Raw genomic sequence first — 13,237 nt, 5'->3', positions numbered from 1 at the left:
ACACTGTTCTTGAGCCAGACCCCAAATTCTCCATCCTGCAGCTCCTTCTAACACAAATATGAACTCAGCCTGGGTAAGGAGACTGGAGTAGGCATCACCATGCTACACCACCTTACGTGATTATATCTCAATAACTGCTAACTGTTCCTCTTTAGAGGCCATCAGAAAATTATACTTCCTCCTGCAGAAGCTGAAATCAATTGAAAAATGAAAATTGTGCTTGCTTCAGCAGCACATATACTAAAATTGGAATAATACAGAGAGGATTAGCATGGCCCTGCACAAAGATGACATGCAAATTCATGGTGTTCATTTATTTAATAATGTTTTTATTTTAAAAATTATTTTAAAAAAGAAAAATGGCCGGACATGGTGTGTCATGCCTGTAATCTCAGCACTTTGGGAGGCCGAGGTGGTGGATCAGTTGAGGTTAGGAGCTCAAGACCAGCCTGGCCAACATGTCAAAACCCCGTCTCTACTAAAAATACAAAAATTAGCCAGGCGTAGTGGTGCGCACCTGTAGTCCCCAGCTACTTAGGAGGCTGAGGCACGAGAGATGCTTGAAACCAGAAGGCGGAGGTTGCAGTGAGCCAAGATCACACCACTGCACTCCAGCCTGGGTGACAGAGTGAGACTTTGTCTCTAAAGAAAATTATATTTTCTTTCTTTTCTTTTCTTTCTTTTTTTTTGGGGGGGGGGATGGGGGTCTTGCTTTGTTGCCCAGGCTGAACTTGAACTCCTGGGCTCAAGCAGTCTTCTTGCCTGAGCCTCCTGAGTAGCTGGGATTGTAGGCATAAGCCACCCGGACCAGCTTATACTTCTATTTTAAATGTCCTTGGAAAACTTCACTCTTCATTTGTCAGGAGATCATCTATAATTTGCTTTATCTAATAAAAAGAACTGGCTAGGACCCTGCGCTAGGGCTTCAACCCCCACTAAAGCCCGAAAGCCTGGAGTGAATAAGTCTGCTGAAGGGGGCAGTTCTTTGTGAGCCTCTCAGCTGATGCAGTCAATATGGTAGGAAGCCTTGTAAGAATCCTTATCTATGAGTTCTTTGAAAGTCAGTATGTGAATGGGCACAGGGGCATATGCCTGTAATCCCAGCACTTCCAGAGGCTGAGGTGAGCAGATCATTCGAGCTCAGGAGTTCGAGACCAGCCTGTGCAACAAGGCAAGACATCATCTCTACAAAAAATATAAAAATTAGTAGGGTGTGGTGGCTCACACCTGTAGTCCCAGCTACTCAGGAGGCTGAGGCGGGTAGATCACTTGAGCCTGGGAAGTGGAGACTGCAGTGAGCCAAGACTGCACCACTGTACTCTAGACTGGGGAACAGAGTGAGACTCTGTCTCAAAATACAACACAACACAACACAACAAAAGAAAGTCAGTATGCTAAAAACTAGAAAGGCAAATGATAAAAGATAAGTTAATGATAAAAGAAAACTCTATGAAAATATATTGTGTTCCATATAGCTTTAAAAATTTTTTTTTCTTTGTGGTTTCCACTTTCAAAGAAACTGCTTCGTAAAGAACTATTGAAATGATTCCTGGGCTGGGTGCAGTGGCTCACACCTGTAATCCCAGCAGTTTGGGAGGCCAAGGTGGGCGGATCACAAGGTCAGGAGTTCGAGACCAGCCTGGCCAACATGGTGAAACCTCATCTCTACTAAAAATACAAAAATTAGCTGGGCGTGGTGGTTGGTGCCTGTAGTCCCAGTTACTCCGGAGGCTGAGGCAGGAAAATCGCTTGGACCCGGGAGGGAGAGGTCACAGTGAGCCAAGATCATGCCACTGCACTCCAGCCTGGGCAACAGAGCAAGACTCCATCTTGCAAAGAAAAAAAAAAGAAAGAAAGAAATGATTCATGAAAGTATCATCTTTTTTGTTTTTTCATTGAGAGAGGGTCTGGTTATGTTGCCCAGGCTGGTCTCGAACTCCTGTGCTCAAGTGATCCTTCCAAGTATCAACCCAGGCAAGGACTCCTGCCATGGGCACCTAACCCGGCCCTCCTCTCACCATGCTGTACCCCTTGTGATTAAGTTTCTGATGGGCCAAGGGGGCATGCCCCCTCCACCTTCTAGAACACACATGGTATGGAGGACCCTGAATTCCCATTGCAAATAGCTTCAAGCCTGGATGGGGAGCGTGGGGCAGTCTTTCATAGTCATTCAAAAGAAGTTATTGAGGTGGGCATCCCTAGACGTGGGGGTTCTGCAGGAGCTGGACCTCAGCTGTGTGCTGACAAAGCTTCTCTCTGTGCTGGATGAAGCCCAGGCTAGGGCAAGGAGTGTGAATGTGCCAGATCTGTTAGGGTGATGTAACACATTTAGATATTTAGGCGTGTGGCATGTGGGCCTTCACGTGTACGCTTTCCCCAGGCCCTGCAAAGGATAAGCGTGTCCCTGCAAATGGTAGGGTTTTTCTAAAAGCAAAAACAACAACAACATTGTTTGGAGAAGAGGAACTCTATTATATAAAATTTTCTTTCCTTAGAGGTCTATCCGATGTCATGAACCTAATCTATAAACTTTCCAAAACCTTTTCAGCTTAAGCCTTTTAATATATCCTGTTTTCTAACTCTTAGATTGTCTTCTCTTTCGCTGCTGCCTTATGATGGCAAGAACATTCCATACACATTGGCTTTCTTCCAGAGTCTAGACCCTCTCTGCAAGGGCAGAGTCATTCACGAGAGTGGAGAGTATGTGGAAACAGGTTGTGTCTTGAGTAAGGCCCCAAAACATGGCTATTTAGAAGGGAGAATCCTAGATGCTCCAGATAAGTGTCTTTTGTCAAGAACAGTCTGGATTAGCAATGTGTGGTGGCTCACGCCTGTAAACCCAACACTTTGGGAGATAGAGGTCAGTGGATCACTTGAGGTCAGAAGTTCAAGACCAGCCTGGCCAACACGGTGACACCCCCTCTCTACTAAAACTACAAAAAAAAAAAAATAGCCAGACCTGGTGGTGCACTCCTGTAATCCTAGCTACTCAGGAGGCTGAGGCAGGAGGATCGCTTGAACCCTGGAGGCAGAGGTCGCAGTGAGCCAAGATCATGCCACTGCACTCCAGCCTGGACAACAGAGCGAGACTCTGTCTCAAAAAAAAAAGTCTGAATAGAGGTGGGCAAGAGTAGTTTATTCCTATCCTTTGCTAGAACTATCAACAAGCCCCAAGTAAGCTTTCATCCTGGTTTCTTTTGCTCTGTCTTCAGCATATTCAGTCAACCTTCTTCCATCTTGACAGATTTCTCTCGACCTTGCTAATGCCCTAGCTACTGTCTGACTACTTTACTTCATTTCTCTGTCAAATATCTTCCATAATTGGTCTACGCTAGTCTGACTCCTCTCCCCTCGCTCCCTCCTTGGGCCAGTCCAGGAATCTGGTTTCCATCCCCACCATGCTGATGAGCCTTTCCCTCTTAAAGGTCAACTCACCCTTCCTCCTTCTTTGACCTCCCATCGCTGAAAATGTTAAACAACTTCCTTTGGAAACTTTCTCCTTTCTTGGCCTATAGGATATTTGGTGTCACTTTAAGGTTTGGGTTTTCAAAAGGAGTCCCTGTAAAGGCTAATTATTTCCTTCTAGGGATCAAGTTTGCAATTAGTATAAGTGCTACCAAACGAAGCACTGTAACTACATGGGCAGAGTGGCCAGGATTTGCCTAGATAATGATAGCTTCTTAGGAGGACACTTAGTCACTACGCTTTTTCCACTTAAATTTATATTATTCTATTTCTATTAAAGATGCATTTTGAAAATCATATGAGCACCCTTTTCCATTGAATTTTAATTTAATCTATCACAACTTAATCAAGTCTTGATTTTAAGGTGGCAAAATGTTTCAATGTGCACAAGACTGAGGAGTTTCTCAGGATAGGAGACATTCTGTTCTTAAAACTAGGGTAATCCTAGGAAACTAGTACAATTTGTTAACTGACTTGGTCTTTTAAACAAACCCTTTAACTTGCTCTCCCTTTACCCTTCAGGAGTTCAGAAAACACAGCTTCCTGGAAATGTAGCACTTTTTCAGCTGCTTTAGTTCTGATTTAGACTTTAGTTCTGATTTCATTTACCTAACTGTTCACTACCTTAGAAGACAGGATATTCATGGGCTAGAGGTTCCAGCTGACTTTGGAGTATGAAAATTACCTGTCTAGTCTTGAAAGAAAATTTGGCAATCACTTAACCCTTCCACACAAATGAGACCCAGGGCTGGGTTACAACATCTTATGAGAAAATGAACTGAGTTTTCTCCTTGAAGTCTGGAGAAGCTGAAGATATTCTGCCTGTATCATGAAAAGGGGCAAAGGGTTTCCCACGTTTCTCCTTTCTTGTAATTTTAGATCGTATTTTGCTTTAAATAAATGACAGCAACGACAATGCTTCCTCCTATGTGGCTAAAGGCAACTAAGAGAAAATCTCACTTTCTAGATTTTAATTAAGCCACACCCTTCTTGGCTTGTCTTTGGAGGAGATAGAAGTGGAAAAAGTCAAGAGAAAAACAGAAAGAGGAAAAGGAAGAGATATTTATTTATTTATGTATGTATTTATTTGAGACAGAGTCTTGCTCTGTTGCCCAGGCTGGAGTGCAGTGCTGTGATCTAGACTCATTGCAATATCCCCGTTCAAGCGATTCTCCTGCCTCAGCCTCTCTAGTAGCTGGGACCACAAGCACACACCATCAAGCCCAGCTAATTTTTGTATTTTTAGTAGAGATGGGGTTTTACCATGTTGGCCAGGCTGGTCTCGAACTCCTGACCTCAAGTGATCCACCTGCCTCAGCCTCCCAACATGCTGGGGATTACAGGTGTGAGCCACTGCAGCCGGCCAGGAAGAGATATCCCTTCGAAAGATGTTAGGCTTGGTCCAAAGCAGGGGATTAGAAATAAAGTCTTAAAAATTGACATCAAACAGTTTTGTCAAAGGAGGTCTTGGTGATCATGGCGTTCTCTCCTGCCACTAGGCATCACTCAATGGGAAATCTCAGAATAATCACGAGTCATAATAGCTAACATCTCTTAAAAGTTTTCTATGCACCCAGGCACTATGCTGTCTGCTTTTCATGCAATATTTCATTTAATCTTCACAACAGCCCTGAATAGTAGGTTCTGTTAGCCTCATTTACAGATGGAGAAAAATGAAAGCAGAGATACTGAGTGGCAAAATTCACTCAAAACAAGGCAGACTGTAAAATTCATGTACTTAATCACTGTGCTAATTCTTCGGGGGTTGGGAGGGTGGAGGAGATTGGTTCTTAACTGACTGGGAGCAGACCGTGTATTTTAAGCTATAGAGAAGAGGGAAAGAGGTACCAGCTGGAGACAGGGTTGCCACCCAGTCTTCAGTAGAAATTGAGCTGAGCTCTTACAAAATTGAAGAATATTATATTGGGCAATCCAAAGCTCTAAACACAGTGTCCCCAACTACAAGAACTGGGCTGAATAACTATTCTTAAATGTCACTGCAGGAAACCAACAGAATGTCTATGCTAGCTGTAGATCAGCTGTGTTTGTTCAATTTGCTAGTTTTACACAGAAAGGGTTTAATACCAATGTCCGTAAATCTACACTCCAATTAGAGGGTGTTTCAGACTTCATATTTTGACTTCATTTTTTGAAAAAAGACGGAAGACGAATTTATTAAGCTCAGATTAGATACAAAGAATCTGACCCCTTTTGTTTGGATTTTTAAAAATTTTATTTAAAAAATATTTAAAACATACCTCACCCCTCTTTCCCAAATTTAATAAATCTGCCTTGGACTCATCTGATTTGAAAGCAAGCCAGTTCTGATCAGCAATGGCTAAGAAGCCTGAGACTTGCCACTTAACTACAAGCATGGAGCATAAAGTATGTGTTCAAGACACTGACTCCTCCAGAGAGCAAAGGCAAAACTATACCCAGACGACTGTTGTTTTTTCTTTCCCTTGCTCTCCAGAAAACTCATTTGTCTTGGAATGAGCAACATTACATTTAACATTGGATTTCTTTGTGTTTCCAGGTCAAGTGGGAACACATATGCTCCCTACTGGGGAAAATAAACTGCAATGTATTTTTAGCATCCGTTGAAAGTACTTTCAGCTGAAGATATTCCACAGGACCCAGGCCATTTCACTGCAAACCGAAGGATTTGCCTTGACGTCACCTAGAATTCCAGAACTTTTCCTGGGGGTCCCAAAGTAGCAGTGTCCCCTCCCAAACCCCAACTGCCCACCCAATCCTGGAGAAAACATCCTCTTTCTGAGAAAAACAAGGAAAATTAGTCCAGTGAAAGACAAATGGAAAACATCTGTGAAATAGTCATGACACATGAGGCTAACTGTAGCATACTTGGCATTTTGAAATGAAGCACGTCCAGGAGGAGGGGAGAGGGAGAATGGGTTGCAGAAAGGATGTCCCTATCATCCCCCGCTTCGTGTCTATTGCTAACGGCAAGCCTTGGACAGGGAGATACTCTATAGTGGGGCTTTTCAAAAGGGGCCTGTATTAGTCCGTTTTCATGCTGCTGGTAAAGACATACCTGAGACAGGGAAGAAAAAGAGGTTTAATGAACTCACAGTTCAACGTGGCTGGGGAGGCCTTCACAATCACGGCAGAAGGCAAGGAGGAGTAAGTCATGTCTTACATGGATGGCAGCAGGCAAAAAGAGAAAGCTTGTGCAGGAGAACTCCCCTTATAAAACCATCAGATATCATGAGACTTATTCACTGTCACAAGAACAGTATGGAAAGACCTGCCCCCATGATTCAATTACCTCCCACCAGGTCCCTCCCCAGCATGTGGGAATTCAAGATGAGATTTGGGTGGGGACACAGTCAAACCATATCAGGGCCTGTATGGTGCCTCAGTGAAAGGGAGAGCAAGGCATCACTCTCCACAGACCCAACCATGCTCCTAGGCATGGTAGTGAAGTTCAGGTGCTTTTGTCTTCCACGCCTCCTTCCTAGGGTGTGTGTGCAGAGCAGAAGCTGTGTAGCCCTGGGAATGGAGTTTCAGTTACCACTCTGAACTATAATGAGATGCAGTCACAGTGAGACAAATGGTTTAAGACCTTGCTTCCGTCCACAAGGTTTTGAAATATTTTCCATGTTTAAAAATAAATGTACTAGTACCTACCTTTTAAATAAATGACCCAGGGATATTGGGCCCTCCTTTTTGAACATCATAGTTCCAAAATTTCAGAAAAGTCTACAATGACATAACACATACTATAAAGCGTAGCATTGAAAATGTAAAGTCCAGCCGAGCATGGTGGCTCATGCCTGTAATCCAACCACTTTGGGAGGCCAAGGTGGTCAAATCACTTGAGGTCAGGAGTTCGAGACCAGTCTGGCCAACATGGCAAAATCTCGTCTCTACAAAAAATACAAAAATTAGCCGGGCATGATGGCAAAAGCCTGTAATCCCAGCTACTCAGGAGGCTGAGGCTCGAGAATTGCTTGAACCCGGGAGGTGGAGGTTGCAGTGAGCCAAGATCACGCCGCTGCACTCCAGCCTAAGAAACACAGACAGACTCTGTCTCAAAAAAAAACTAAGGGAAAAAAAATGTTAAGTCCTACCAAATGAGTGTAATTATTATTATTAATATTATTATTATTGAAGACAGACTAAACTATGACTTTTTTTCTTCTCTTGCCCAAATTCCTACCCTAGGGGTCTGGGGAGTAACGGCCTACAGACCATCAAATCTCATCAGAGAGGTTATTTTAACCCTATATAATGTGCCTGCCTTCCAACCTGACTCTGTCGTAACATCACATAACAAGGAAGTAAATCAAAATATTTTAACCCCAAATATAATTCCTTGCTATACCTTGAAAGTTTCCTGCACAGTCACCTCTTGTGGGGAAAAATCTGCACTCTATGAAGAATCCCCTTTTCCCTTTTTCCAGGCCTTTTTCTGGATCCAGGAGCGAATCAACTGAGAAACAGTCTAGCACTCTTTTGAGTCCGGTAAGAAACATTTACAATCTATTCCCTGTGAAGCCTGCCACCTGAAGACTTCCTCTGCATATTAAAAACTTTGGTCACTAAAATCCTTTATCTTAACCCAGACATTTCCTTTCTATTGATCCCAGGTCTTTAGATATACTCAACAAATTGTCAACCAGAAAAATTTTATATCTACCTATAGCCTGGAAGCCCCAGCCCTGCTTTGCGTTGTCCCGCCTTTCTGACCTGAACCAATGTACATCTTAAATGTATGTGATTGGCCGGGTGAGGTGGCTTATGCCTGTGATCCCAGCACTTTGGGAGGCTGAGGTGGGCTCATCACTTGAGGTTAGGAGTTTGAGGCCAGCCTGGCCAACATGAGGAAACCTCATCTCTATTAAAACTACAAAAATTAGCCAGGCCTGGTGGTGCGTGCCTGTAATCCCAGCTACTCTGGAGGCTGAGGCAGGAGAATCGCTTGAACCCGGGAGGCAGAGATTGCAGTGAGCCGAGATCATGCCACTGGCACTCCAGCCTGGGCAACAGAGTGAGACTCTGTCTCAAAAAACAAACAAAAAAGAATTTGATTGATGTTTTATGTCTCCCAAAAATGTATAAACCAAGCTATGCCCCACACCTTGGGCACATGTTCCCAGGACCTCCTGAGGACTGTGTCACCAGTCATGGTCACTCATATTGGGATCCGATTAAAATATTTCTTCAAATATTTTAGAGTTTGACTTTTTTCGTCAACATTATGAAGCCATGTATTTACTAAAACCCAGGAAAAGCAAAGTTATCATTTATTTCTGATACTAATGACTCTTATAGCAAAAACAATTTCTGTTTACTTTTCTGTAAAACAAAACAAGAAAACCTAATTCTCTATCTACTCTCGATGTCATCCTATGAAATAGTGAGAGTCCTTGAAATAATGCCATAAGGGACTATGGTGTCTAATAATGTAAGCATCACCGTTGGTCATAAGTTCATTACTAACCCCACAAATATTTATGTAAGGCCCTGGCTAAGCTGCCTAGACTTGAGACAACTTAAGAAGACTTCTATCTTTGTTCTCTCCCTCAAAACGTACACATAAAGCATTTATCCACTATTGATTAAGGTGCTCTTCCAAAGCTGTGGTCCTCTGATAAAGTTAACAAGATACAGTCTATTTCAAAATTCTCTGATTTGATGGAAGTAGCTAACAGACCCCTCTGTCTGGTTCCTTTGTCCCCTAACTACAGTGGCTGCTCTAGTATTACAGAACAATTTGAGGAAGCCCTTCCCTTTCTCTGTAAGATAATATTGTTCCATTGTCTTGGTGGATCTTGAATACGATGATGTTAACATTTAATTTATATTTTCAAAACAATACTTGGAATATTAAGTTGATGTATTAGAGGTTTGGTTTTGTTCTAGTATGGAACATTGAATTTATTATTTTTTTCTTAGTTGGGCTTATTTTAGTAAGTTCTTTTTAGCAAGTTTGACATGTTTGTACCAATTCAATGAAAATATCCTCCAAAATTATTTGGAAAAATTATAGAAGCCTTATCCTAGCAGCTTAGGACATAATCATATGTCCCTGCTGCTTATCCAGACTGTGTTACAGGCTGTGTCTCTGCAGAGCAACTGGATTTAACGGGAACCAAACTCAGGTTTCCTCTTGAATTTTAGTGTTCACTTTCTTGCAGATGATGTTCTTAAAATGGATAGTTTATTTTTAAATATCCTCATGCGTAACATTAAACCTGACAAAAGATTCTAGGACATGATTTTAAAAATACTGTTGGTATGATGCACAGCTTTTTCGTATCTGCGTAAATTCACAATGGCCCTCCAACTGCTCCCTTTCTCCCCCAGTAGTGGGCTGTCGGAGCCATTTGTCCATGTGACCCCACATCCTTGCCTTCGAATAATTAGACCTGAGGTAGGTGCTTAATTGAAACGGGGCCAAAGTCTCTTTCTTAGAAATTTGGACTTGGTCACGCCTGTAATCCTAGCACTTTGGGAGGCCGAGGTGGGTGGATTGCCTGAGCTCAAGAGTTCGAGACCAGCCTGCGCAACACGGTGAAACCCCGTCTCTACTAAAATACAAAAAATTAGCTGGGCGTGGTAGCAGGCACCTGTAGTAATCCCAGATACTCGGGAGGCTGAGACAGGAGAAGAATCAGTTGAGCTTAGGAGGCAGAAGTTGAGTAAGGAGCTTAGGAGGCAGAAGTTGCAGTAAGCGGAGATTGCGCCATTGAACTCTAGCCTAGACGACCGAGCGAGACTCTATCTCAAAAAAAAAAAAACAAAAAAAATACAGCAAGAAATTTGGACTAGGCGTTGAGAGAAGGAAAGCCCTCTTTCTCTGGGTCCATATGGTAAATTTGGAACCATAAGCAGCCAACTCCAGACTATTAAGGGGACTTAGGAGCAGAGAAAAGCCAGTCCATGGAGAAAGAAGATGGCAAATATAAGAGGCCATGTTTCTTGAGTTTCCAACAACATTTTGCTTTCTTGACTGGTATTCTTGAATCCTAGCTCCTCTCCCTGCCTTCAAGACTTACAATAAATCTCCTGCTTTTGCTAGAGTGCCTTTGAATTGGTTTCTCTTTTTTAAAACCCAAAGAATCTTAACATAGAAATTTTTATCTGGAAGTGAGTTTACAAGTTACAGTCCATTAAAGGAAATTGTTATATCAAAGCAGATGGGGTGAGAAGTGGATAGTCCTCTAACCAAGAAATAGTATGTTTTCATGTGTGCAGTTCTTGCAGACTTTCAAGGAAGTACCGTAAGAGCAAGAAGGAGAGAGACTTCAGGCCAAGCTTGCCTCGCTGAAAGAAGACAATGGAAAATAGAGTAAGAATACAGTTACGTACCAGAAGCCTTTCTGATCACAGCCAGCCGTCTAATCTTGCTCAAAGTTAATCTAAAAAGCATCTATAAGGGCCAGTCGTGGTAGCTCATGCCTGTAATCCCAGCACTTTGAGAGGCCAGGGCACGTGGATCACCTGAGTTCAAGAGTTCAAGCCCAGACTGGGCAACATGGCGAAATCCTGTCTGTACAAAAAATACAAAAGTTAGCCCGATGTGGTGGCAGGCACCTGTAGTCCCAGCTACTCGGGAGGCTGAGCACAAGAATTGCTTGAGCCTGGAAGGCAGAGGTTGCAGTGAACCGAGATTGTGCCACTACACTCCAGCCTGGGCGACAGAGCGAGACTCTGTCCCAAAAGAAACACATCTATAAGGACACCAACCATGCTAATTATGTATCGTGCTTAGTAGCAACCAGATCCTTTATTGTAACCATTTTTGAAACTAAAATTGGGGTGTTTATTGGGAAAATATATAATGTTTATAATTAGAATGAGAATATCTGATAAGAAACCAGAGGACCTAAGGACTTCAGCTTCAAAACTTCTGCTTTGATTCCCAAAACCCTGCACATGTCTGTTTCATTCCATTCATCCCATCAGATAAACACGCTGAGACCTGCCCCCTTGTAAAGCAAATCAGTTTTACAACAGCTTTGCAACTTGGGGGCACAGGTGACATTTCATGATTTATTAGAGAAAAAAAGTGTCATCATAAGTTAAAGAAAATGATAGAGAAAATATTTTCAATACATACAACATAGGGTTTATGGTAAAAATATATAAGGAGTTCCTACCAATCAATTTGCAAAAGATGAGTACCATAATACAAAAACAGGCAAAACAGTTTGCATTAGGACAAATGCAAATAGCTAGTAAACATATTTTTAAAATAGTTTAACTTTGAAGAGTAATAAAACTAATGCAAATTAAAATAGGATACCATATTTAGCCTGTCAAATTGGAATCAATTTTTAAACATCCAATATTAACCAAAGAATAGGCAAAAGTAACACTAACAAATACTGCAGCTAGAGGTGCAAATTAGTAGAACACTATATAGAGCATTTAATAATATACAGCAAAAACCTAAGAAAATGTTCTACTCTTGGGAATTATTTTACTTTTAGAAATTTCTACTAGCCAAAAAGCTGAGAAAAATAAGAAGTTTTCTAAAAAGGCTTGGTATGGTGGCTCACACCTGTAATCCAGGCACTTTGGGAGGCCGAAGCGGGTGGATTACTTGAGGCCAGGAGTTCCAGATCAGCCTGGCCAACGTGGTGAAACCCCATCTCTACTAAAATAAAAATTATGAAAAAAAATTTTTAAAAAATTCTAAAGAAATAGAGATGCACCCAAAGATCTACATACAAGGATATATATAGGTGGGAATACTGAAAACACTCTGGATTTCCAAATGATTAAATAAACGTTGGCATGGATATATGATGGAATCCATATAGCTATTAGAAACTGTTTTCCAAGAAAATTCAATAACTTTTAAAAATACTTATGCTGTAATATTTGTTGAAAAGATCAAACTACAGTCCTTCATATAAACATGACCTTACTTTGATAAATAAAATAGATCTATATGTAATTATATATATATGTGTGTGTGTGTAAATATGTATTCATAGAAAAAAGCCTGAAAATATATGCATCAGATTATGAGTAGTTGTTAGTTCTTCTTACTGGAATTACAGCAATTTTCTTTTCTTTCTTTTTTATTTTTCAAATTTCCTATAATAGGTATGATCTTTATCAAAATAAATTATATAGCAAAAAAATTCATGCAAAAATATACATATACTTTGTCCAATCACAAAAATACTTGTAATATTTAATGTTATATTTCTATATCTCAATTTATGATTGAGAGCAAATATGTTCACAAGGAAATCCCCCTCTTTCCTGGAATATCACTCTGTGCTTCCTTCTTGGCCATAACACAATCCTTATCCAACATGTGCAGTTTCTCCAAGTTAATTGCATGAGACTCATAAAATTGGGGATTTTTAAATACATTTCAACAATGTCAGGAATCTGGTTGCTTAGTATTTCAGTAGAAAACATTTCCAGCACTCTCACTTCTAGCTGAAAAAAAAAAATTGAAGCAGATGAAGTTCTGAATATGCTGTTTTTGCTTAACTTTAATCCCGTTAAACAGACTCTTCTGCCCCACCCCTCCTTTTATGAACACCCTATTTCTCTACCCCTCATCCCCTTGTGTAGAGCTGATCATTGAACAATAGGCAAACATGTGTAGGGGTCAAGCTTAACAGCAGGTAAAGAGACCAAGAGCACCAAAGGGGATTGAGCCCGAGAGACAGGAGTCTGGGCTAGTGACCCATATTATACTCTAGTTTGCCTTCACCTGGCATGTGCATGGAAGATGGTGCTTGATGCCTTGTCCAAGTTGATACAAATATGCCACCAG

General features: G+C 41.4%; 1 long non-coding RNA gene and 1 other non-coding gene across 2 annotated transcripts; both read left to right on the top strand.

Annotated features, from left to right (window-relative positions):
• Nucleotides 1-216: 216 nt before the first annotated feature.
• Nucleotides 217-322, top strand: LOC112134741 (U6 spliceosomal RNA). The gene has a single exon (XR_002916104.1). It is a non-coding gene; the product is annotated as a U6 spliceosomal RNA (small nuclear RNA).
• A 9,363-nt stretch (nucleotides 323-9,685) lies between these two features.
• LOC134761907 (uncharacterized) lies at nucleotides 9,686-12,402 on the top strand. The gene is made up of 2 exons (XR_010141049.1): nucleotides 9,686-9,865; nucleotides 10,690-12,402. It is a non-coding gene; the product is annotated as an uncharacterized LOC134761907 (long non-coding RNA).
• Nucleotides 12,403-13,237: the final 835 nt, after the last annotated feature.

This window comes from Pongo abelii, chromosome 7 (assembly GCF_028885655.2).
Source record: "Pongo abelii isolate AG06213 chromosome 7, NHGRI_mPonAbe1-v2.0_pri, whole genome shotgun sequence".
NCBI lineage: Eukaryota > Metazoa > Chordata > Mammalia > Primates > Hominidae > Pongo > Pongo abelii.
Note: the sequence above shows the minus strand (reverse complement) of the source record. Positions and strands in the feature narration are given on the sequence as shown.